Genomic DNA, 25,287 nt, shown 5'->3' with positions numbered 1-25,287 from the left:
GATTGTGCAACAGGCCCTCCTGATAGCATCAACAGCAGCTCAGAAGCCCGGGGATTCTTTCTTCTTTAAAATGTGCCTCATGTCAAGGAAAACTCAATGCTCGCTATTCTCCATCCTGCAGGCTGCTTTTCTGGTAGGCAGAACTTCCATGAGAAATGTTTTATTTTGCTCTTTCAGCATGTGTATTTTTGTCAACCTCAATTAACCAGAATTCAAGGCAACAGATGTTTGAGTTCAGTGGTTTGAGTTTTGTTTTTCGCTACATTTCTATCCTTAAGAGAAGAAAAAGTCTTGGCAAAAGTCCATCATTTAGTTTAACAAAATACAACACAACAGCACGTGTTCACACACACACACCACATATTGAAACAATTGATGGAGTATGTAACTTAAATTTCTATGAAATCTTATGGTTTTAGTGCCTTGATCAGGGAGAAATGACACTCAAAATGGTGCCTTTTAAGAATATGCAATGTAGCCAACTTATCAAAAGAGAAATCCTAAATATTGTTCATTAGAATCTCCTTAGCCAGCAGGGATGTGAATAAAGAGAGTTGTCACTATGAGAAGTTTTGTCTGGCAGGAGCTCTGGTCTTAGATACATTGCCATGGGCAACTTGTTATCTGACAGGAAGTCAGCCAGGGGGATAAATACCCTGAAAAATATCTCTTCTCTGCTCTTCAGTTTCCTGTTGGTGTTTCACAGTATCAGCCAACCAGAATCCAGAGGGCAAGAGGTCCTGGTGTTCCAGGTCAGAGAAGTCACCCTTCAGGACCTAGAGCAGAGTGGGGAAGGGTGGAGAGAGTATGATGTGCAAGTAGAGGGTATCTATGGGAGGGAATGACAATTTCTTGTTAGCAGGTGGGGGAGAGACAGTGAAGTATCCCCCAAACTGAAAAGTCACTTTGAGACTAGAAAATGAAGCAAGCCACTCCATACAATCTACACAGACACTTATTCAGGGTAAACTTACTGACAGAGGATTGGGTAGAAGATGATCCATGGCAGCTGTATAGTTATTCTCCACTAAATCCAGATCTTAGTCCACAGATTTTATAGAGCAAGGAGACATGCAGAAGAGCATTAGTGGGATCAAAGGGTCTGCACACACCTCACGGGGCTTACATGCACCTAATCTATACAGTTAATCTGTAATTTGATTTTATGGTACCTACCTCCTGCATCAGGAAGGGGAAAGACTTTGTTATCTTTAACAGATTCATGGGAGACCACAACAAGCATCCTTACATCCCAGCCCTTGCCAGCATTTCAAAGGTATGTATGTTAATCTCCACTGGCCCCAGAACACATCGCCCCAATATAGGTCACTGAGCAAACATGAACACAATGGAGGGTCAGAGATGGAGTCAGTATTGTCAACATTCCTACATCTTTTTTCACTAATCCTGGGATATCATTCCTTACAGCATTGCTGAGTTGTGGGGTTGCTGGTGCCTGTCAGTTCTAGTAATGGCACTTCTTGCCTGGAGATGGATGACCCCACCTTCTGGTGTTTCTCTGAACTTAGTTTGTTGGATACTTTGATTCTCAGCTCTGGCCTAGAAGCACAGCAAACTTCTCAGGTTCCAAACCATGTGATGAGACCTATTTTCTAGTATGAAAATAAAGTTTCTGAGTGGTTAGTAAATTCAAGCCAGGTAACAGCTAATATATGGTAGTGAAGCTGGAATTAAAACTGAGTTCTCTTTGGCTACCATGTATTTTCCTTCTCAACAGTCTTAACAGTCTATCTTTCCACTTTGTCCACTAAGCCAGGGTTTTACCTTCTTCTTAGAGTCAATCCCTTAAAATTTCTCGGTGAAGTATTCTGTTGCTTTTCTGTCCCGCCCATCTGTTTTATTTTACTCTTTCTTTAGCATCCTGAGTTCTTTTGACCACTTGAACTCAAGAGCCAAGTGATAGAGCCCAACATAAGATCATAAAACCATCTTTCTTCTCTGGAAACAAATCATGTAACCAAACTTGCTCTATTCTACAACAATGCTTTCTATTCCCATCTGGACACACAGTGCAATTTTAAATGTTTCCCCCAATGCACACACATTTCTATTTAGATTTTTCTTTTTGCATCCTCCAGAGCAAAACCTTTACTGATTTTTCTTAGGTAATCAACATAATTTATGTTCTTCTGCCTCACAATAGATAGCTTTGCTTCCTATCACACTGAGAAAATAATGATCATCGGACATGAAATTTCTTAACTACTTTCATTCTACCTAAAAGCCATCAATATTCTCATCTGTCCTTGTCTCCTTTCCTATGGATTCCATTCAATGAAATCCAATAGACCTTTATTTGAGTACGTACTGTGAACCATCAATATGCTGAGTGTTTAGGATATAAAGATTAACTACACACAAAATGGCAGTGAACTGTTTGCAGTTGTGCATAGCCTGATTTGTATGGGATAGAGGAAGAGGGGAGACAAATACAGACAGATACAGACATCAGGTGAAGTAAAACACAGTATACTGAATGCTTTAATAGGCACATGGGAAGGTATTGTTGATCACAGGTGAAAAGCAACTACTCTCATCTCAGGGTGCCCAGGAATGCTTCCCAGAGGAGGTGATGCTTCCTCTGTCACCTGATAGCTCCATCAACTTGTTCCAATTCCTTCCCTACTTCTGTCACAGAAATCATTCTTTCCACTTCATTTGGAAATTGTAAAACTTCTCCAATTCCTGTTAAATAAGATCAAAATTCTTTGACATGCTTCTAAGGGTGCTTGTGATCTTGCTGCCATCTTGCTTTCCCCTTTCTCCTCACCATTTCCTTCTGGCACTCTGGACTCCCTCCACACTGCAGCCTTCCTAACACACAGCCTCACTAATATCCTTACTTGTCCTCCAGTGGTATTCTTTGCATAGAATCCCTTCTTCCCAATTTCTCTACCTGTCCAAATGTTGTTCTTTTCCTAGAGCTAACTAAAATAGCCCTGAGGAGATTTATCTGATTTCTCACCTCCACACAGTTTATTCTCCCCCTTTCCATGGTCTTATCGTATTTTATTTACCTGTCTATTATAATACCTGTTGATGAAAAAAAAAGATTGTTTACATGTTTTTCTCCTTAATTTCAGTGCAGGGTCCATAAGTCATGCATCTCTGCACATTGTCTGTACATTGTGAGTGCTCAGTAAACATTTATATGACTAACAGTGGAATACATGCACACACACACACATGCACACATTTTGAAGCAAAGACCTGACTCCATTATTGGCTGAATGATAAATGATGAAGAATGATAAATCTTTTGACTCTCAACTTTCTAACCCTTAAGTGGGAAATATCATGCCCTGCCAACTTTACATAACTATTGTGGAAAAATCTAGGTGAGATTGTTTTAAAAAATGGCAATGCAAAAATAAATCAACATTCTTATAAAAGGTGATGTCTGTAGCAGGAAAGAAAACTTCGTAATTCCACAAATAAAGCTTTATTAATTGTATGTAACATTATCCCTTTTTACTTAATCAATAGCTACATGGAAATGTTGCAGTTGCCAAAACAAACACAAACAAGCCCACATACAACAGGAGAATCCCAAACACATTTACTCATGAATAATGTTGCTTTGAATAAGATCATGGCATTTTGGTGAGTGACAATGAAAAGGCCTTAGAAATGAAAGGATAGCATAACTCTCAATCTTTCTTTCATTCACTTCTCAAACATAAAGCAGGACAATTGTGTCTCATGCATTAGATAAGACATTTGAAAAACAAATGGTTTGCCAGCTGGAAAGCAAACTTTTTTTTTATCAGCCAAATGTATGAGTTATGATAAACACATGAATATATGTGCATGTAGAATGCATTTTATGTGCAGCACACCTACCTACACCTACACAAACCAATATGTACACAAATGCCCAGTGTCATTAATTTGCTGAATATGCATAGAAATGTTATTAGGATCAAGGGCTTTGGAGACAGACCCACCTGACATCTTGAGTAGCCCTTCTGAGTCATATAACTTTTCTGGGAACTAGTTTCCTCATTCAAGAAATGGATAGAGTATGATTTGATGAGTTTGTTGTGAGGGTCAGAGAGGAATAATAAGAAGTTCACTTGGTATCTGAATGTTACTAGAGATTATTTGACGTGCTCTGTATCAAAGCTAACCTAAAAACTTCACTTATAAGACTCAGGCATAGGCAGCTGGCACTGCCCAGTCCTTTTGTCCATAGAGCCAGAATTACAACCAATTCATGGCCTGTGTAACTTAAATATGAATTTCCCTATTGTTCATTGCTGTGTTTTCAGTATAAATCCCATTTGCAGAAATTTGTCAAAAACCCAATTCACATCTTGTCTAACTCAATGGGGAAATCTAGGATGAACAAAGTGTAGGCTTTTTTTTTTCCAATATATGAAATTTATTGTCAAATTGGTTTCCATACAACACCCAGTGCTCATCCCAAAAGGTGCCCTCCTCAATACCCATCACCCACCCTCCCCTCCTTCCCACCCCCCATCAACCCTCAGTTTGTTCTCAGTTTTTAAGAGTCTCTTATGCTTTGGCTCTCTCCCACTCTAACCTCTTTTTTTTCTTCCTTCCCCTCCCCCATGGGTTTCTGTTAAGTTTCTCAGGATCCACATAAGAGTGGAAACATATGGTATCTGTCTTTCTCTGTATGGCTTATTTCACTTAGCATCACACTCTCCAGTTCCATCCACGTTGCTACAAAGGGCCATATTTCATTCTTTCTCATTGCCACGTAGTACTCCATTGTGTATATAAACCACAATTTCTTTATCCATTCATCAGTTGATGGACATTTAGGCTCTTTCCATAATTTGGCTATTGTTGAGAGTGCTGCTATAAACATTGGGATACAAGTGCCCCTATGCATCAGTACTCCTGTATCCCTTGGGTAAATTCCTAGCAGTGCTATTGCTGGGTCATAGGGTAGGTCTATTTTTAATTTTTTGAGGAACCTCCACACTGTTTTCCAGAGTGGCTGCACCAGTTTGCATTCCCACCAACAGTGCAAGAGGGTTCCCGTTTCTCCACATCCTCTCCAGCATCTATAGTCTCCTGATTTGTTCATTTAGGCCACTCTGACTGGCGTGAGGTGATATCTGAGTGTGGTTTTGATTTGTATTTCCCTGATGAGGAGCGACGTTGAGCATCTTTTCATGTGCCTGTTGGCCATCCGGATGTCTTCTTTAGAGAAGTGTCTATTCATGTTTTCTGCCCATTTCTTCACTGGGTTATTTGTTTTTTGGGTGTGGAGTTTGGTGAGCTCTTTATAGATTTTGGATACTAGCCCTTTGTCCGATATGTCATTTGCAAATATCTTTTCCCATTCCGTTGGTTGCCTTTTAGTTTTGTTGGTTGTTTCCTTTGCTGTGCAGAAGCTTTTTATCTTCATAAGGTCCCAGTAATTCATTTTTGCTTTTAATTCCCTTGCCTTTGGGGATGTCAAAGTGTAGGCTTTACCCTGTTTCAGTTCTGCACACAGCTCCGTGTGAGGTGTGTGGTATGTGGCCCTGCTCCCCAAGGCTTCCTTGGGGGAAATGCCTCCTGCCTCTTCCAGAACTCTAGCAGTGTCATGCAGAAGGAGGATTTGAGTGGATTTGAAACTCTTACTCAGTGTGCTTTGTTATTCTCTGGGTGTCACATGCTTCTCTATATGCTGAGCTTAACTTGCTGTGACTGAAGTTGATGGAAACCAAAGAGCAGTGGCAATTTACATCTTGTAAACCATGGAGCACTGGAAACCACCCCCCCCCCCACCACCCCATGGCACAGCTGGAGAGACCTGCATTATTTAGTGCTGCTCCCCTCCCCCTCATTGCCTCTGAAGTCTTAAAGCACACAATGCAGCTGTCTCTCAGACTTGCACCTGATTATGCACTGCCCGATTTTATTCTCTAATTGTAGCATGAGAGTCACCCTTTTCTCCCTGCAGACTATAAACCGCCCCCGGACAGGCCCTGGGTCTGACATTTCTTTCACTGCCTCCTGACAGCACTAAGCTTGGTGCCATCAGCAACTAGATTGACATTCACCTGTTTAATCAGCCAGAGTCAATATGTAATAAGGACATAAGTAAAAAAAAAAAAAAAGTTTATATGTGCTAGTTGCAAGAACTCTTCTACTATTTTTTCCAGAAGAAATGGTGCCATCTTTAATTAGATCTCTCTCCTACCATTAGGTAGTGTTCCCTCAAAAGCAGATGCTGAAGCAATGCCTTGGGTGCAGGTAGTTTATTTAGGAGGTGATCTTAGGAAATAAACGTGAGGGAGGGGCAAAGGTGCCAGGGAAAGGTAACACTGCAATGAAAGGTGCGTTAGTGAGGAAATTACCACTGGACTTCATCTCTCAGGGGATCCCTTGAGGAGTCCTATAGAATACAATTCAGTATTGTCTCACCAAGGGGCAGGGAGACTGAGGTGCACATCTATTGTATGTATTTTTTTTAAGTTTTATTTACTTATTTTGAGAGAGGCAGCAGGGGAGGGGCACAGAAAGAGAGAGAGAGAGAGAGAGAGAGAGAGAGAGAGAGAATCCTAAGCAGGCTCCACACTGTCAACACACAACCTGACAAGGGGCTCAAACTTACAAACTGTGAGATCATGACTTGAGCCGAAATCAAGAGTTGCATGCTTAACCGACAGAGCCACCCAGGTGTCCCTACATGCACATCTATTGATTTACATCCCTCACTGACTAAGGATTGCCTCTGGAGAGGTGAATTCCCTAGGAGTCCAGGAATGGGCAGAGGACCTGAATGTTGGGAATGGATGGCTCTTGAACACACTCTGGGCACCAGTGATAATTTCACTGACTTTGGGAGGCAGGGTAATACTCCCATATACATTTCTGTAAGGAGCTCCTGAGGATCAGGTACCAGGCCCCAACCAAGGGAGAAAAATCCAGAGAGCCTTTGACAGCCCTAGGCTTTGACCCTATTTGCACTACTTCTTACCATGTGATCTTAGACACAGGACTTGTCACGCTTAAGCTTCACTTTCCTTACCTGTAAAATTGTGATGATTATATTACAGGAATATATTGTCATTTCATGACATAGTGAATGGGAAGCACCTGTTGTGTGCCTGGTATGCAGTAGGTGCTCCAAAAATCACAGCTATCATCATAATCCTCCTCCTCATCATCATCACTTTTCAGCATTATGCCCTTACCAATATCTCAGAAAAAGTTTTGCTGTATCAACTAATTGAATCAAACTCTAACTAGGTGGTTTTGTGCATGGTTAGGAGACATGGTAAAAGTTGCTGAGGGAGCAGCTAAAGCTCTCTGCAGTGGCAAAGCCAGTGGGTAGGGATTTCAGACCTCCATGTGATCCTTGTTTTCCTTCAGACCACTGTTGGAATTCCCCACCACACTGTCTAGAGGCTGAATCCCTATGAGGTTCTAAGATGGGCCCAAAGGAGAGGCCATTAAGTCATAAGAGACGGCCAAAGACCCATAAACTTAATATGATAATAATGAAAATATTTTCAGTGCTTATTCTCTACTAGGCACTAGCAGATGTAAGTACTTCATTTTTTTTTTATGGGTTGGAGGGTTTGGGCTTGCCCAGGATACCCCACTGCTGAGTGGGAGAGCCTGGAATTGAGCCAGTTCTGAATGTGTGCAGAAGCCTGGTACACTTTGCCACTACCCAAATGGGAAAATGGAAAGTAGACAAAACCCCTTGAAAGGCAGTAAAAGTTTGATAGGTATGCATGTCTTTTCTCCCAGAAAGTGATTCCTGTGCTGAAAGGCTGGACCCAAAGCCGCATGACATGTCCTAGGTACCTCTCCACTAGCCAGCTACATGACAGTGGGATGAAATGGTAGTTCAGAACATGAACTCTGGTACCAGATTACTGGGCTTGAAGGCTAGCTCTGTTTCTTATTAGCCATATGACCTGGAAAAGGTGTTTAACTTTTTTGCTTAGTTTCTTCCTCTGCCAAACAGTGATAATGGCTATTGAGCAAACACACGTGTACATATTGTTCATGATCTCAGAACAATGCCTGGTGCACATTAAGTAGGACGTATTGTTTCCCTTTTTCTGAATACAATGCATTCTCCATGAGATTAGGATGGCTTCACTCTTTTGCTCACTGCTATATTTGAAGAACTTAGAACAATGCCTGTTATATAGTGAGCATCCAAAAACTTTTGCTCAATGAGTAGGCATATCACTTTTAAGTCTCTGAGCCTCTGTAGTCCCATCTATAATATGGAAATAGTAGCACATGTGTTAAAGACTTTACCACTTTGTTACAGTGGCCAGATAAGCTGCTGACTGCTTGGAACCCCTTAGAAAAATCTCTGAGGCTAAAAAACAAATGAGAAGCTCTGTGACCTTTGCTTTCAGTTATTTTCAGTGGAAATCATGGCCTGGGACAGAAAGTGTTAATAAGAATGTCCTGAAGGTACAGATGGTGCTCATGAAGACAAAGTCTATTTTTCAATTTATAAAAATGATTAGCTGGGATCCCACTGAGTTCACTGCACGGACCACTGCTAGTTTTAATTTGTGCCAATAGGATGGAGAGATGGACTTTAATGAGGATCTGTGTTTTCTAATCATGGGCAAAGTTAGAGGAAGTGGCAGAGGAGGGAGGGAGGGTGAAAAATAATTGGGAGATTCAGAAGATGGGGCTGCTTTTTTGGGACATATGGATGCTTTGCTGCCTTCCCTGCTAACAGTCTATCCTAGTAGTTCTCACCTAACTGAGGATGGGGGTTGGGGATGCCATCATTGCCCAGGGAAGCAAGAAGTAGAGGGATTCCATTTGTGCTTCCGTTTCCTTTTCTGCAAACTACAGAAATAGTTATATCTATGTCATAGGATTATTATAAATATTAAGCATGATAATACAAGTAAAGAGCTGAGAATAATATCTTGCATGTGTATTAAGTTCTCAATAAATTTCTTTATAAGTTTGTGACATTATTTTAGTTATAAATGACCATTCATCTGGAGAAGTGACACAGGATTCCTTAGCTTCCAGAAGTCACTTCTTTTAACACAGCAACCTCCATTTCTTGAATGTGACTTTCCAGTGGGGGAAGGAAGGGGGATATGTGCACTTTAGTAATAACCCCCTGAGTGATTCAGATATCATTCCCCACCTTTAGTATCAGTTGAGAACCATTCCATATTTATGGTGAAGATGTCTGTGACAAGTGCATTGTTGGTGGCAATAGCAAAACATTAATTCAAACCACCAAGGAGAATTTCCTGTAGAAATTATTTCACCTGAAGCAAGAGTCCAAAAATTTTTTCCCCTTATAGAATTTCTCTACGTACATCTTTGAGGTTCACACAGTGGCCCTGTGTACTGGAGCAGCTCATGTGTTCTCCCTTGTGAATTTCAGAAGTAAATATATGCAACCTGAAGACAGTGATGATCATTTTCCCAAGGGATTCAAAAATGACCAGATTTTGTTTTATCTGGCTAAAACTCAGACACAGGACCATGGCTGCCTTTGATTAGTCAGCTCATGCCAGAGTCTCAAGACCATTTTAGGGAAGGGGACAGAAATATTGCAAGAATTCTTGTGGGGCAAGTATATGTGTTTTGAGGAATGGGAAGAGTTCATAAATTTCCTGAAATTTTATGAAAAATTCATGTATATATATATTTCACTTAGGACAAAGACAGTAGACTCATGGAAGTCTGAGATCAAGATAGTTTAAGAACCAGTGACTAAAGGACTAGTGAGATGTGTTCCTAGACTTTATTTCAACAAGATTGGAAGGTGAGATTCTGATTCAGTATTGGAGAGACAGGCATACTAAACAAATAACAACATAATTCAAATAATTGCAAGAGTGTTTGCAAGGTCAGGGAAGGATGAAGGCATTTGAGTAGAATGAAAAAGGTTTGTTAGGGAACATTTTAAGTCACTCTACAGTCACTCTACAGATGAAACCATGGAGTGCGGTGGTTGTCTGCCTGCCTTTGACACAATCCCAAGAGGGAGAGAACAGCTTCCTATAGGCTGGTCCTCTCTGCCTTTGCTCAGGTGCTTATCCCAAGCCAATACAGGGAAATGTTTCTTCATCGGTCTCGCTCAGCATCTTTTACCCTTTAGGTTCTAAGTCTGCCTTGGAAGACACTTCAATTCATTTTCTCTGGGAACAGGAGTGAAAAGAAAATATGAAACATTTCTCTGAGAACACATGCAGGAAACATATTGTTGTGAAAGCTAATAAGCTTTTGAAAAAGCAGTACTCTAATCAAGATTTCCATATACTGTGCATGGCCTAATTACAGCGGCAATAATACCCTGAACTTACAAAGAGTCTTTCAATATGTATCTCTGCAATTATTTCAATTATTCGCCATATATCCTCAGGAAAGGAAAAGACGGAGATGAAGAAGCTGAATTTTGCAGGGGCCAGTATAGCATATACTATTTTCATGGTCGGAGCTAGAATCTTCATCCTATTCCATCCTCAGTGTCTAAAGCCTGACTCATTAATCTCTACAAAAAATAAAAAAAGAAAGAAGAGAAAAAATCCATGATAATTCTAGGGATTATGTTAGCCTTGATTATTTTTTGTTGCTGACTAAAGGATTACAGGTATACAGTCCAGCTCATGCTTATCTTTCAATTATTTTCTGAATGAATGAATAAATTAAGGAATGATTCAATCAATGAATCATATAGACCTAGATCTTGACAGGCAAAGCCAATACAAATGTAGTGGTTCAGGAGTCCAGGCCAGACATGTCAGGTACAAACCAGTTGAAAAATGATTGATGTTCAAACTGGCTGACATGTGGGTGGTTTAGAAATGACTCCTTGGGAGAGAAGGAGCCTAAAGAAGACAGTTCCATGAGAAATGAGTGAGGAGTTGTTTAAAGCCATAAACAGAAAATATGAGAAATGAATATGAAAAAAAAGAAAGAAAATAGTCAAGTGCATAATAGTCACTTAATGAATGACATGAAGACTTAGAACACATATCTTTTCTTGAATGGCAGCAATGCACTTTTTCTTGTGTGTTTAAAGTATGGAGCTCCAGTGGCTTCCAGGACAGTTCTAGGCATCCTTGTTTAAATGAAATCTTTCCTTTAGTTTGTACTTGGCAGTATATGCAGAAATTTCTTTCATGCTTTCCATTTCAGCCATATTTATGAACTTCAGGTGACTTAGACTTTTCAGTGAAGCATGGTACATAGGAACACAGAGTCTTCAATTCCTCTTCTCAGCCAAAGCCCCTGCTTGCATGAAGAAATCTCTTGGTTTCATACTCCGAACCCTTTTTTTTTTTTTTTTTCAGAGACACCATTACATGAGAGTGGGTAGGTGGTGGTGGACACATCAGTTGGCCAAGCATGTATAATTCCCTAGGGCCTGCAGATACGATTAGAGAAAATTGTGAAATTGACAGGCCAAGGACTGGGAGGAAAGGAAGAAAAGTCAGGCAGGGAATTCAAATAGATAATTGGATTGAACACTATACTAGGTAGTAGAATCAAATCAGCAAGGGTAGAAAACATAGAGCGGTTGAAGTTTCAGGATTTACCCAAGGACAGAAGCAAGGATCAGATAACTGCATAAAAGAGGACTGAGTTCCTACATCCTTCATGATACATGTCAGTGTACATGGACTTGAAGGTGCACGCCAACAGCCAAAACACAGGATATGCTTCAGTGAGATAAAATTGCTCCTGATTTGATAAGAGCCAGACATATAGTCTCTCTATAGAGTCTAACACACACCTTAACAAATTACAGGTAACAGGGTGGAGACTACAAAGTGTCAGGGAGACCAGTTACGACCAGAAATGACTGTCTTCACATGTGCACCTGTTCTCTATGCCATTCCAGTATAACTGTTATTTTTCCTCTGGCAAATCACCCCACAAATGTCTATTTTTCACACAGAGTATGCATATCGTAGTCATATCCCTAAGTTCTCAATCTGTGAAGTTTTCTTTTCAATTTAAACCAAAAATAATGTATCCTTTCATACTAGCTATCTGGAATAAAGTAAAAAGACAAATGAAGACTATGCTACAGATGAAAAATTACCAGGAAATTTCAATAGAGATACTCTGTTATAGAAAGAGAATGCCAACAGAGAAAACTGTTCACACGTAGAGTGACTCAGAATGATTGATGGGTCAGCTTCCAAGATATTTGGGACTCTGCAAACTGTTCAGAAAATAAATTGCAAATGAGTACAATTTTATGGATTTGGATCTCACAAAGTAAGCTTTGATTTTGACTGTTCATTCATGCCAAGAAATAAAATTTTAAATTGTAAACAATTCATAGTACCAAAGGATTTTTCTCCAATTAAACTCATAGTCATACATTTTGCTCTCCCAGATAGATACACCCCTCATAAGTTGTTCCGTGACATTTGACTTAAGGCAAGTGATGCAAGGTAATCGTGGGCAGAAAGGCTGCCAAAGGGAGAGGCAATGTGATCAATAGGCTTCTTTTGTTGTTGGCAAACACTGTCAGGGGATGATCAGCATCAGAGCTCGGAGCCAGAGAAAGCTAATAAGATGAGTGGCATGTTTCCCACAATATGCTCTAAGTATTTATGTGCTGTTCAAAGCGAGATCTGTAAACACGATGAGGACAAAGAGAATACAACATTATTGATGATATCCTCCTGATTTATGTTTACAGCATCTGTGGATAATAACTCCATTTGTCAGAGAGCCCCTCATGAATACTAATTCGAGGTGACAATCCAACCATGACCAGAGTCGCTTTGGGTGATGCTCTCTACTCTGACGTGTTTTGCTAGGACTGTGGTTCTTCAAGTGTTTTTAATCTCTGAAAAAGCACATCGGATTTGGGAGTTTTTAGGTATAGTAATTTTGCAGAAGTTTGCAGATGTTTACAAGGTCACATTTAATAGAATTAGAGACAGTATGGTATCTTTAAAATCGAGTCTGTGTTTTCTGAAAGTGATTATGAATTTAATTCTAAATGTCTCTAAATCTAAAAGAAGAAAAAGGCTTAATGACAACTTTTGTTTTAGAGGGAAGATGACCCAGAGCAATGTTCTTACACTTATTTCCTTTAAGTGATCTTTTCTCTCCTACTGTTTAATACAGTACCATTTGTTAAAGTGTTAAACACAGTGTCTTTGATCCAGGAAGGTATATACTGCTGAGATAGAGTGTGGACTTAGCAAGGTCATTGGAAGATGTGAAATGAACCATTTTCTATACTGTTAATCCACCGGAATATCTGCATTCTGTTTGAGAAGCTTATCCAAACTTTAAGCAACTTAATGTATAATTTGTGATTCTGAAAATTCCCCTATATTTTACCATTCTCAGTCCATATAGGAAAGGATAGTTCTATAAGGTATACATATATGTCATTAAAAACTTAGCATTTCTTTGCCTGCTTGCAGTTGTACTGCCTCTTGCCAATCTTACTTTCCAGAGATGGTGCCCTCTATACTTGCCCTTGCCCTGTTCTTTGGTACATGGTTATGTGAGTAAAGCATGCTGATCATGTTGGAGATGGGAGAGAGGAGAAATAAGGTAGCATTGCAGACCATGAGGAGGCCATCCTAGAGATGTCAGCCAGAGAGGAAGCCAACATTCCAGATTTACTAGCCTACTGGGCAGTTAAATGGGGTTCTGTTCACTAATGAAATAGGTTGTCTTTGTTTCCCCTTAAGCTCACCCAATAGAGTAATTTTTACTAATCATTTGGGAATGTTGATAGACACTGACATTATTCATGCATTTAACACCAATTGACTTTTCAATCAAACCCTGTATAAAACATTTAGAAGTTTTAACTTGTTTATCCAATTTACTAACATCATAGCTATTATTCTACCACATCTTCTCTGACTTCCCTGGTCACTTTCTGGGAGCACCTTAAACACCTTTAAATGTTCTGTATCCTTACTTGTATCTTTCTATGGAGACTTTTGCTGATAAAGAAAGAACATGGGTGTCAATATCTTTGGGACTTCTAGTCTCTTAACTCAAGTTTCCAAATCCCAAACCATGTGAACCAAAATGTGTGATTATCATAGGTATGTAAATCCAGGCCTATGTGAGATTATTTTTATTTCAAATCACTTTGGGTAACACCAGTAACACCTATCCCAGAATATACCCTATACAGGCCTGAGTTCAGGTTGAGCTTGTTTTGAAAACTTCTCTTGGTTGTATCTCCATAATAAGTACTTATGCCCAGAAAACATAAGGAATTGTCTGTAATATTGGGTTGAGTGATCTTGAGCCAAACTGTGAAATATGTCATTTCTAATCTTATTTGTTAAAGAAATAGTCTTGGAAAATAATGGATGTGATGTCTCAAGTACCTTGCCTGGAAAAGGAGAGCAAATTACATGTCTTCTGAAAAAGGAAATCTTATTCGCTGTATTATGTCAAGGCCTACTCATTATTTAGTAACTTCCCTATTATATCTCTCCTTCCTCCTTCTAGTCCACCTTAAGAACACCTGCTGTGCCCATACTGTTAAGCACTGACTTTATTATGCCAGCCTCAGTGCCCAGTTCATCGAGTTGGATGTTTCGCAGCCTTGATTTGCCCACAGCTGCCACAATTATTGCTCCCACAACAGAGAAAATTCAACTCACAAGTAAAGTTGAGGAGGTAGAGATGTTAAAACCAAAATGGCCTAACTCTCCACAATTGCTAATGTCCCAGAAAACAACTCCATTCCAATTTTAGAACCAACAACAGTCCTATTCTGCTGACCCTAAATTACATTGTAATTGAGTCAAAATCCCAGAGACTTTGGTAGTACATTGAGAAGAGAAAAATAAGGGTCACAGTTGCTTTTTGTTGAACTTTATAGACTTTATCTGACCCTGACTGAGAAAAAAGATGATATATTATTGTCTTCCTGGGGCTTGTGTTAAGTCAGCTGTGGAAATAGCAATGGAAACAGAATCTTTCTTGCCTCCAACAGTTTCTGAGCTGGGAATGGGCCCCTGGAATCTAACTCTATATTCATCACCTCAACCTTCTCTTTAAAAGCATGTATTACACAGGGAGAGTTGAGTGGTCCACAGGTTACTTATAACTTCCAATTTCAGAGATTGAAAGGACCTTAAGGGTCTGGTCTAACCTCCCACCAAGGATAAGAATCCCTTTTATAGCATTTGTAATAGAAAATGTTCAAATCTCTGAGAACTTCCATTGACAGAGTCAATTTCCTTAAAAATCAGACCTACTCTAAGGAGATTTCAGAACATTGCTTTCCTTCTAATATCAGTCTTAAGGCACTGCAATGATGAATGGAGTCTTGGTTTGTAAAGGGGGGAATATTCAGTCATTAGGGATTGGATGGGATTGTCTTAATTGGGTAGATATTTGAAAATTATCTGGAGATTTTCCTGGTATACTGACTTTTTGGAGCTTGGGGGAGAAGATTCCAGGGTACATGAAAGAGAGACACAAGTATGATTTGTGGGGCCAAGAAGAAGCAAAGGAAGAAGATATTATATTCTCAAAACATGCCCTGAAAAAAGATGTGCCTCACACTTTCTAGCTCTTCAGGGTGATTAACAGCAGTAAGGTAAGAGGTCTTTGAGGGCTTTACTGGCATAGCTATTATGCCTCTGCAGGTTGTTGGTAATGCTGAAGTGCTTTCCCATGGCATCACTGAATCCATGTAGGGACTAGATCCATTGGATCAGAGAGAGGTATTGCTCTGCATTAATAATACTCGAATTCACTAAACTCAGTGCAGGAATCTGTGGATGGCCTCCACCTGGCAGCCAAAAATGAGTTTTAAACTTTCCAATTTCTCTTTTGGGTTGATCATTGTATTCATACAATTTTCTTTATTCTTCAATTTCCTGTAGGACTGAATCATTTGAAGGCATGAACTGCATAGGCTGTAATGATTTCACCTAGGATCAGGTCCACTGGAGCATTAATCATGCCTGAGGGCTGACTTAGGTATCTGAAGATAGAAATGGCTGGGGTTGTTTTTTTTTTTTTTGAAAGTCCATTTCATAAAGTTCTTTTTCCCTGACTTAAAGCAGAATCTTATAATAGCATTACCTATGGTGAGGACATGAAGCAGTGTGGTCAAACTCTATTCCTCAAGGCCTTCTTTATTCTCCCTTTTGCATCATTCTTATCTATCTCACTAGTCTTTTTATCTTTCTGATTTTAAAACATAAATATGCACGTGAACACATGCACACTCATTACAAGAATTTCTCACTTAATACTGCATCCTCTTCTGGATCCTCTGTTTCTCTTGTACTTTATAAAATCATATTACTTAGAAGCAAAAAAAAATCTACACATTGATAGTTTTGTATTTTTTCAGTTTACTATTTTTGCCTCAGTGATAATAGGTGGTATGCATGTGGAGAGTTGGGCAATGGCACTAAAATTGGACTAATAGCTAAAAATGGAAGAGTTATGCAAATGAGTGGCCAGGCTGAGACAGCAAATGGCTACAGAAGCATGTCTCTTCTGTTTGCACAGTAGTTATTGGTATGATCACCACTTATTTAGAAAGCAAAAAACGTGCATAGTAGAAAGGATAGAAAATTCAAAGGCATCCTCTAGAGCTAATTATCTGGGAAAGTTAAACCAGAAAATCTTTAGTTGTCCTTTTAGAACTCTGTAGTATGCTCTGGTGTCTCCTCTGACCTGCAGCACTCAGGGTCCCAAGGCAGTTGTGACTTCTATGGACTTTGGCTAGTGGGGAGAGCAGGGCCAGCTTAATCTTCAATGCATCTGACCTTTGTTTCACCTTACAGATGCTTGATCATGGCCACACTTTGCTTTCTGTGACCTTGATTTGAACTTTTTGGTTCAAATGTGGAGGCCATCCATAGATTCCTGCACTGAGTTTAGTGAATTTGAGTATTGTTAATGCAGAAATCATCACAGATGATTTCTTGATTTTCCTGGTAAAATACCAAGTCATGAACTTAATGGTAAACCAAGGTCCCAAGCCCTTAGGTGGACAAATCAAGGGCATGTCCTCATCTGCTGCAATTTCTAAAAGGTTTGGATTAGTTCTGTCATATCAAAAGCAATGTATGTAGTCCTTAGGAATGAAACAGTAAAGGACATACTTCTGATATAAGGAAGAACATTCAAAGCCCAGCTGATGACCTACTTACTAAAACAAACAAACAAACAAAAAACATTGGCATAGGCATTATAGAAAATAGTGTGATTTCTGCAATTCTTTGGGGTTTATAATAAATTACCTAATCATTAGATGATAAAGAGATCATATTAAAATTATATAATATGTGGGACTTTTAGTCACTTGTTTCATTACATTTCTTTATATAAATGCGCTCAACAGTTATTGAATGCTGTCCCACTATATATGTGTACCTATAGGAGACAACAGAGAAACAGACATTAATGAGTGATTTGTATGTGTGTGTGCTTTAACTTACACTAAATCGGATAATACCTGTTCCACCAACCCTGAATTGAGAAGTGCTTAAATGTGGAGGACAGAATCAACTTTAGCTAATTTAAGAAGAATAGAGTTATTATAGATTCTTAAATAGTTTGTATAATTGTTGACAAACCTAAAAGGGACATTCTAGGATTGACTTTTGAAGTTGAATGGTACAAATGAACCATCAAGGGCAGTTGACTATTCTACCACAATCAGGAAACTTCTCTGTTGAAGTGGAAATCCACTGATGCAGCTACTATTTCAGAACCTTGCCATTTCTTTTATGATATGAACCGGCAAAATGATCTATATTGTTCCTTAGTCCCTAAGTCAAGCCTTCTGATCATGCTTTTAATTAATGAGATTAAATTGTCTCTAAAAACCATAGCTGCAATGGATTTGGAGAGAAATGATTGTTAGTTTTAGTCCTTATAGTATAAGAAAGTGGTAGGAATAGGTGCCTGCGTGCCAGCCTGTAGTGCATATGCATACAAATCACCTCTACCACTAGCAGCCAATAAAAAGATAATGTGATGGGTATTAAGGAGGGCACTCATTGTGATGAGCCCTGGGTGTTATATGTAAATGAGGAATCACTAAATTCTACACCTGAAACCAATTTTACCATATATGTTAACTAGCTAGAATTTAAATAAAAACTTGAAAAAAAAGAAAACAATATAATGTAAGATGTGTAATTTTAAGTTTTATGATAGCTACATGAAGAAAAGTAAAGAGAAATAAATTAATTTTACTAATTTGTTAGTTAATCCAATATATACTAAATCTTATAATTTTACCAGAAATCAAGGTAAATCTATAAATTAAATTTATATTATTTTTCATAAGAAATCTTCAAACTTAGGTGAATATTGTATATATGCAATGTATCTCCACAAAGAGTAATCACATTTCAAGTGCTTAATAGCTGCCTGTGGCTAGTGGCTACCATATTGGACAGCACAGATATACAGTTACCCAGTGTTTGTATTTTACATATATACTCAGTGGAACAATTCCACTAAGTGCCTCTAAGCTTAATGCTTTTTCTGTCTTTGAAAATGTCTATAAGGCATTTTCTTTCTCATGTATACACTTGACCTGTGCAGAACCTTAAGCTCCTGCAGGTTAAGGGCAACATGGATAAGCAACGTGTGCTTTATACACCAAGGTGTCCATAAAAGTATTCAATACCTATTTTTCTTGTGTAATTGGTTGAACAAAGTAACGGATGAATGAATGAATGGGTATAAATCAACAGTAGGGATTGGCTGTTAGTATTGTTCTCAATGAAACAATAAATTGAAATTATATAGTTTGTATGATGCCCAATAACCTTATATTATTAATGTAAAATACCTAACTTCATGAAATTCTTGTTGCTGATTCCAGACATAATGCAAATGATTCACAGAAGAGATGACATACGAGCATTAAAAATGAAGTTTTCTTGGTGGGATTCAGGTTTCTGAATATCTGAGTTGATAATGATAGTTGAGGAGTACATTTTTCAAATGGTTTAACAAAGACTTCTGATTTCCTTGTGACTTGGCAGCTATACTACCCCTTAATAACAAAGGTGACTAAAAGACAGCATATTGAATAATTTCCTCCATTATTCATGGGCATGTGATATCCATTTTTTGTCTCCTGTGTGTCATCATGATGCCAGGTGAATGATACTCCTGCAATCTTTAAGAAGTAATTTAAGAAGGACTGAAGAAGTATAAACTAGTATAGATGCTGGAGCCACATCTGATAGTATCCCCACATAAACCTGTACTTACTGCCCATGGGGGAGCTTACCTCTGTTTTCCATGAGTATAGAAAACAATTTCTAGAAAGGATGAATGGTCCTTAAGAGACTTCAAGGTTCATGAATTTATGACTTATGGGTAGTTTGTTTTTATAGATCTTTTTATGTACTTCAATGAATGCAAAAAAAAAAAAACAACCCTGCACAATAAAATTTGAATTTTAAAATATTTTCTTTAAAATATAGAAAACTCCAAACAAGCTCCACAGTAAAGGAAAGGATAAGTGTGGCAGAACTAGATGATTTAAATAGCTCTTCTGGGGTGTCTGGATGGCTCAGTCAGTTAAGTATCCAACTTTGGCTCAGGTCATGTTCTCACGGTTCATGAGTTCAAGACCTGTGTCAGGCTCTGTGCTGACAGCTCAGAGCCTGGAGCCTACTTCAGATTCTGTGTCTCCCTCTCTCTCTGCCTCTCCCCCCTCACACTTTGTCTGTCTGTCTGTCTCTCTCTCTCTCTCTCACTCACTCAAAAATAAACATACATACATACATACATGCATACATAACTGACTCTTTTAATTCTAAGAGTTCATGGTTCAATGGCTCCATCACAGCTAAATTAACAGAATGACATTTGGGCAAACAGACCTTTCATCATTTTGATAGGGAACAATCAAACTGTACTTGTTTGTCTTCTGTTAGGACAGCACAATGAAGTCTTAAAATATTGCAAGGAGACACATAGTCAGAACAGGATACATGATATTTGTCTAAGCTCCTTAGTACTTAATTAAAAAAAAAACTTTGTTGGATAAGCAAATTAATTAACTTATAAAATAGACATGGAATATCTTTTTTGTGCTAAACACTGTGTTGGTCAGTAAATATAAAATAATGAATAAGATATGGTACCTAACCTAAAGGGGAAAATAGTCTAAGGGAAAGAGGGAAACAGGCAGATATATAGATAATATAGTATGGATAGAGTATTATAAATGGACAAATGAAATTCTAGGGTAGCCAAGAAGAAAAGAATATGATACTTGGAATCTTGGCTAGTCTTGCTGAATAGCTGTCATATGGGCTGTGTGTTAAAGAATATGTGGGAATTTGCAGATGAGATAGTGAATAACATGTGAAAAGACTTGGAATATTACAAAGCACTTTGCATTTAAGGAGGCATGTGACTTTTGAGATTAATGAAGCTAGTATATCTGCATTGAAAGTGAAAGATTGGGAGAGAGTGATAGGGAGGTAAAGAAAGAGGATCAAAAAGTTGTACAGAATCTAGAGCATTCTCTGATATACTATTCCAGATACCTTCACCTATATGCGATCACCTGTGTTCTGTGTCCCAAACAATTCTGCAGAAAATATTAATGACTGCTTCATTAAAAAGCAAACTCGAAAACAACAACAACAACAACAACAGCAACAACAACAACAACAACAACAACAGCAAAACCCTGTTTCTGTGGTCAAATACATTTTTGATTAAAAGAATAAGGTTTCTTCCATGTAAAATTCTTCAGAGGGTTTCATATGTCAATATTTATGTATTATTAATCTTAAATGGAACAAAGGCAAAAAACATTTCTAAAATGCATTTGCAAAAAAAAAATTGAGCATACTGATTAACAAGTTTAAGAATTCTGTGGTTCTATGGAGCACCATTCAGGAAATGGTATTCTATAGGCCATGGACAATCATTATCTATCTATCTATCATCTATCTATCTAAATTTTATTGACAGTGCACATTAGATTTTGTAAAGACATTAATTGCTAGCCAATTTCTAAATTTACATTTTCTGAAGAGCACTACTCCTGTGTATGGGTTAAGCATGGTAAGAACCAAAAAAACCCCAAAAAACAAAAAAACCCAAAAATCAAAAAAAAGCTTTCATATTTAAGCCTGTTGTGAAAAGATGGTATAAAGGGCTTTGTTACCACATGTCTCAGACTGGGGTTGGTGACTTAAGAGAGGAGATGATTGGTGGGGGAAGGGCCTGATGAGGAGAAAGGAACTGAGTACAAATGCAGGGCATGTGGTTCAGTTATTCTCAGAAAGGAGGGATCTTCTTCTTGACACTACAGTGAAGAAAGCACTCATGATCAATAATTGTGTGATCTTTGATCCATTGGTTTTTAGACCAGTGGGATCTTGACTGGCCTCATTTAAAGGGTATATAGAGATCAGACTCTGACTATTTAAGTTACTTTGAAGAATTTGGAGAAAGAAGTTAGACATAAAAGCTTGCTTTAAGATAGATGTCTACCAGACTGGATAGTTCCTGCAATAAAAGTTGACAAGAAAATGAAATATGGACTAAAAGACAGTGCAATTTGGCTGATTCGTAACTAGTTGAATGATTATACCCAAAATGTGATCATTCATTTTTTCATTTATTCATCACTCATTGATTGGCAGGGAAAATGAATACATGATTCACAAAAGACATACTCTAATGACCAAAAGTATTACAGGAAAAAAGTTTCACTGTACTTTGGCTGCACACTTCATTTTCTAAGGGGAGCTAGTTCTTAGCTACCCCATGTGTACCACCCTACTTCACACTCTACCTCCCAGGACTTCTACCCTAGGGAAGGAGGAGCTGTGATGATGGATGGTAATGTGCCAAGGCTAGTGTGGCCATGGTATAAGGAGTCATTACATGTGTGTGCAATAAAGAGGTTAAAGGAAATTTAGGGACCATGCATTTTTGAAAATGTGTGCCTGACACAGTACAGTGCATCTAGAGCTGCATCCCAACTGGGAAGAACCATCATCCTAGTGAGGGTAAGTAAGGGAAATGCTACATTTTTTTAAAGCACTTAAACTTACCTCAAGACTAAGGAAACACACACACACACACATTCTTGCAGTTCATAGACTCACCAGGGCCAGAATTTCTGCTTAAATCTTGTAATAAAAATTTGCATTTTCTTGGCTTTTCTTAAACGCATATATGTCCTTCATGGACTTAACCAGAAAGGGGTTTTGTCTCCACAGTAAGCACTGAACAAGGATTCAGGGCACTCTCTCTTACTATTAACACCAAAAAATTAAAAGTGAATCAGGAAGATATCTTCCTGGTCTATCAAATTGGCAAATATTTTAAATTAAGATATTATGCAGTGTTGATGAGGGTGTGGGGGCACAGATACGCTCATTCTGCTAGTAGGAGTGTAAATTAGCTCAATCATTTTGAAGAGTAATTTGACAAGCTGTATCAAAAGCTTAAAAAAAACCCATGAGGCATTCCACTTCTAAGAATTAATCCTAATAGGATAATTCTAGGTGTGCTCAAAGATTTATTTATATGCATATTCATTGGAACATTGTTTAATAAGAGAAAAAATTTGAAATAAGCTAGATGCTCAATAATAGAAAATTTTTTAATAAATTATGTTGTAGCCATAGTGTGGAATAGAATGAAGGCTTTGAAATGTTGCTATAAAACAATGACAGGGAGAAAATAAAATGAGATAGGATGATTATAAGAGACTTAAACCAAATTCAATATTAAGACTTTGGGCACTGATTTAACAAACAGTTAAATAACTTACAGGACAATCAGAGAAACTTGTACACTGGGTAATTCATTATAGCAAAAATTATTTAAAATAGGGACACCTGGGTGACTCAGTTGGTTAAGTCACCAACTCTTGATTCTGCTCACGTCATGATCTCTCAGTTTGGTTTGTGGCTCTGCACTGTTATGTTGGGCTCTGCACTGTCAGTACAGAGACTGCTTGGGGTTCTCTCTTTTTCCCTTTCTCTCTTTGCCCCTCTCCTGCTCACAAACACATGTGTGTGCTTTCTCTCTTACTCTCCTCTCAAAATAAATAAATAAACTTAAAAAATATTTAAGATAATTTGGGGTGATAATGGCATTGTGCTTTTTTCAAATGTTAATCTTCTATTTTTTTATTTTTTTATGTTTGTTTATATTTGAGAGAGAGAGAGAGAGAGAGAGAGAGACAGACAGACAGACAGACACAAAGTGCAAGCAGGGGCGAGGCAGAGAGGGAGACACAGAATCCAAAGAAGGCTCCAGGCTTTGAGCTGTAAGCACAGAGCTCAATGGGGGGCTTGAATTCACAAACCAGCAGATTGTGACTTGAGCAGAAGTTGGATGCTTAATCGACTTAGCCGCCCAGGCAACCCTAAATGTTCATCTTCTAAAAGTACATACTGAAGTATTTACTAATGGAATTATATGGTATCTGGAATTTGCTTTAAAATAACCCAGAGTGGGGAATAGGAAAGTGGATTCAGATATATATTTTTAAAAATTGTCAAATGTTGATAATTAGTGAGTTGGGTGGTAAATAGAGATTGATTATGCTATTGTTTTATTTTTGTATATTTTGTATATTTTGTATATAATGACAAATAAAAATAATTGTTGAATAATTATTCATGTGAAATATTTCATAATATACTGTTTAAGAAATATATATATATATATATATATATATATATATATATATATATATATTGCTTGTTGTCTTAAACTGGATTAGCCACTCTGCTTTTAGACTGAGAGGTGTGGAAATCAAAGCCATAGCCACTGGTTCAAGGCACCCACTATCTAATGGTGAAGGAACAGGTGGTGATCCATAGTCACTCTTCACTCTACTGAATGTGGTAATAATGGAGTGAACAGGGTTCTGTGAGAGAGCACAGGGACTGCCCAACTCTGCTAGACAGATCTGGGTAACACTTCATTGGAGGACAATTTGATTCGATCTTTGAGGAATGTAGCAGTTTGAGGAAAAACTATGGTTGACATTAAATGAGGAGCAATTGGAGAAATATGGAAAGTTTAATTCAAAAAGATTTTTCAACAACTTTTTGCAACAACAAATTTTACTTTATTTCAAATAAAATCATACAATTTCTAAAATACCACTTTGATTAGCTTTAAATATTTGCCATCAGCATGACTATATTAATTTGAAAAATTGGGATGTCATATCATCAAAAAAAATGGATAATTCTTCAGTCTAATCCCCAGAATGTTACACATCTGCAGTAAATGAAGTAGAGCTTCAATGGGTATGTTTGGACCTGGGGTCTTTGTCAGAGATACAACCAATAGAACAATGGTGGTAATAAAGGCCAGGATGAGTCATGGCTAAGTTCCCAACATTTGGTTTAGTTCTTTATAATAAATTATTAGGCAAGTCTCTCTACATATGTCTGCCAAAAGTATTGGCTGTTAACTTTTCTGAACTTTATTTTCCTATCTTGTAAAACACGTTCATAAAAGTATGTATGACATTGAGTTAATTTAAGAATGCATTATATATAGTTCATGTAAAATTACTTACCATAGTGCTCCCAAGTCATTCATCTTCCCCTTTCCCTCCTCTCCTTTCATACTTTTTTCTTTCCTCCTATTCTTTCACATAAAAAAATTTTTAAAAGACATATCTCAAGTATTAGCTTGACATGTGATGTTTAAAAGAAGCATCTGAAAACAAAGAGAAAGGCACATGTTCAGTAAATGGGATGGAGAACATTTACTATGTGGAGGAAAATTAGATGTCTCCTCATATAATACAACAAAGTAATATTCAAAAGTTCTAAGGGGTTAAATGAAAAAGAGTTCAATATTTTAAAAAATATTAATATTAATAGTGTAATATCTTGCCACATCTGATAACAAGAAAGGGAACTGAAAGCTTTCTGAGCAGAGTTGACATCAAAAATTATAAAATGTTTATGCAGATTTTTGACTGCTGAAAGTTTGGCATCCTGAGTTACTGGAGACTCCAGTCTTCTGAAATACTTCCTCCAATATTTGAAAGTTTGCAAAGTTGTTTGCATCCAAGCTCCTCTTCTAAAATGGCAGTTTATCCAAAATTGCTCACAGAGTTTTAGTGCCATTTTAAATAGTTAATCCAAGGCCTTGATTCAGAAGATTTGTTTCATTCATGTAGCCAAAAATATCTTCCAAGAATTCTATGAATAAATCTTTCTCTGATAAATGTTCTGAGAATGGGCTTTCACTTTACTCTCAAAAAAGTGAAAAATAATTTCCTGAAATTCAGTGAGGTACTATAAATATCTTTTCTAAACAAAACAAAACAAAAAACAAAACAAA

The sequence above is a fragment of the Panthera leo genome, chromosome A3, assembly GCF_018350215.1.
Source record: "Panthera leo isolate Ple1 chromosome A3, P.leo_Ple1_pat1.1, whole genome shotgun sequence".
Lineage (NCBI taxonomy): Eukaryota > Metazoa > Chordata > Mammalia > Carnivora > Felidae > Panthera > Panthera leo.
Note: the sequence above shows the minus strand (reverse complement) of the source record.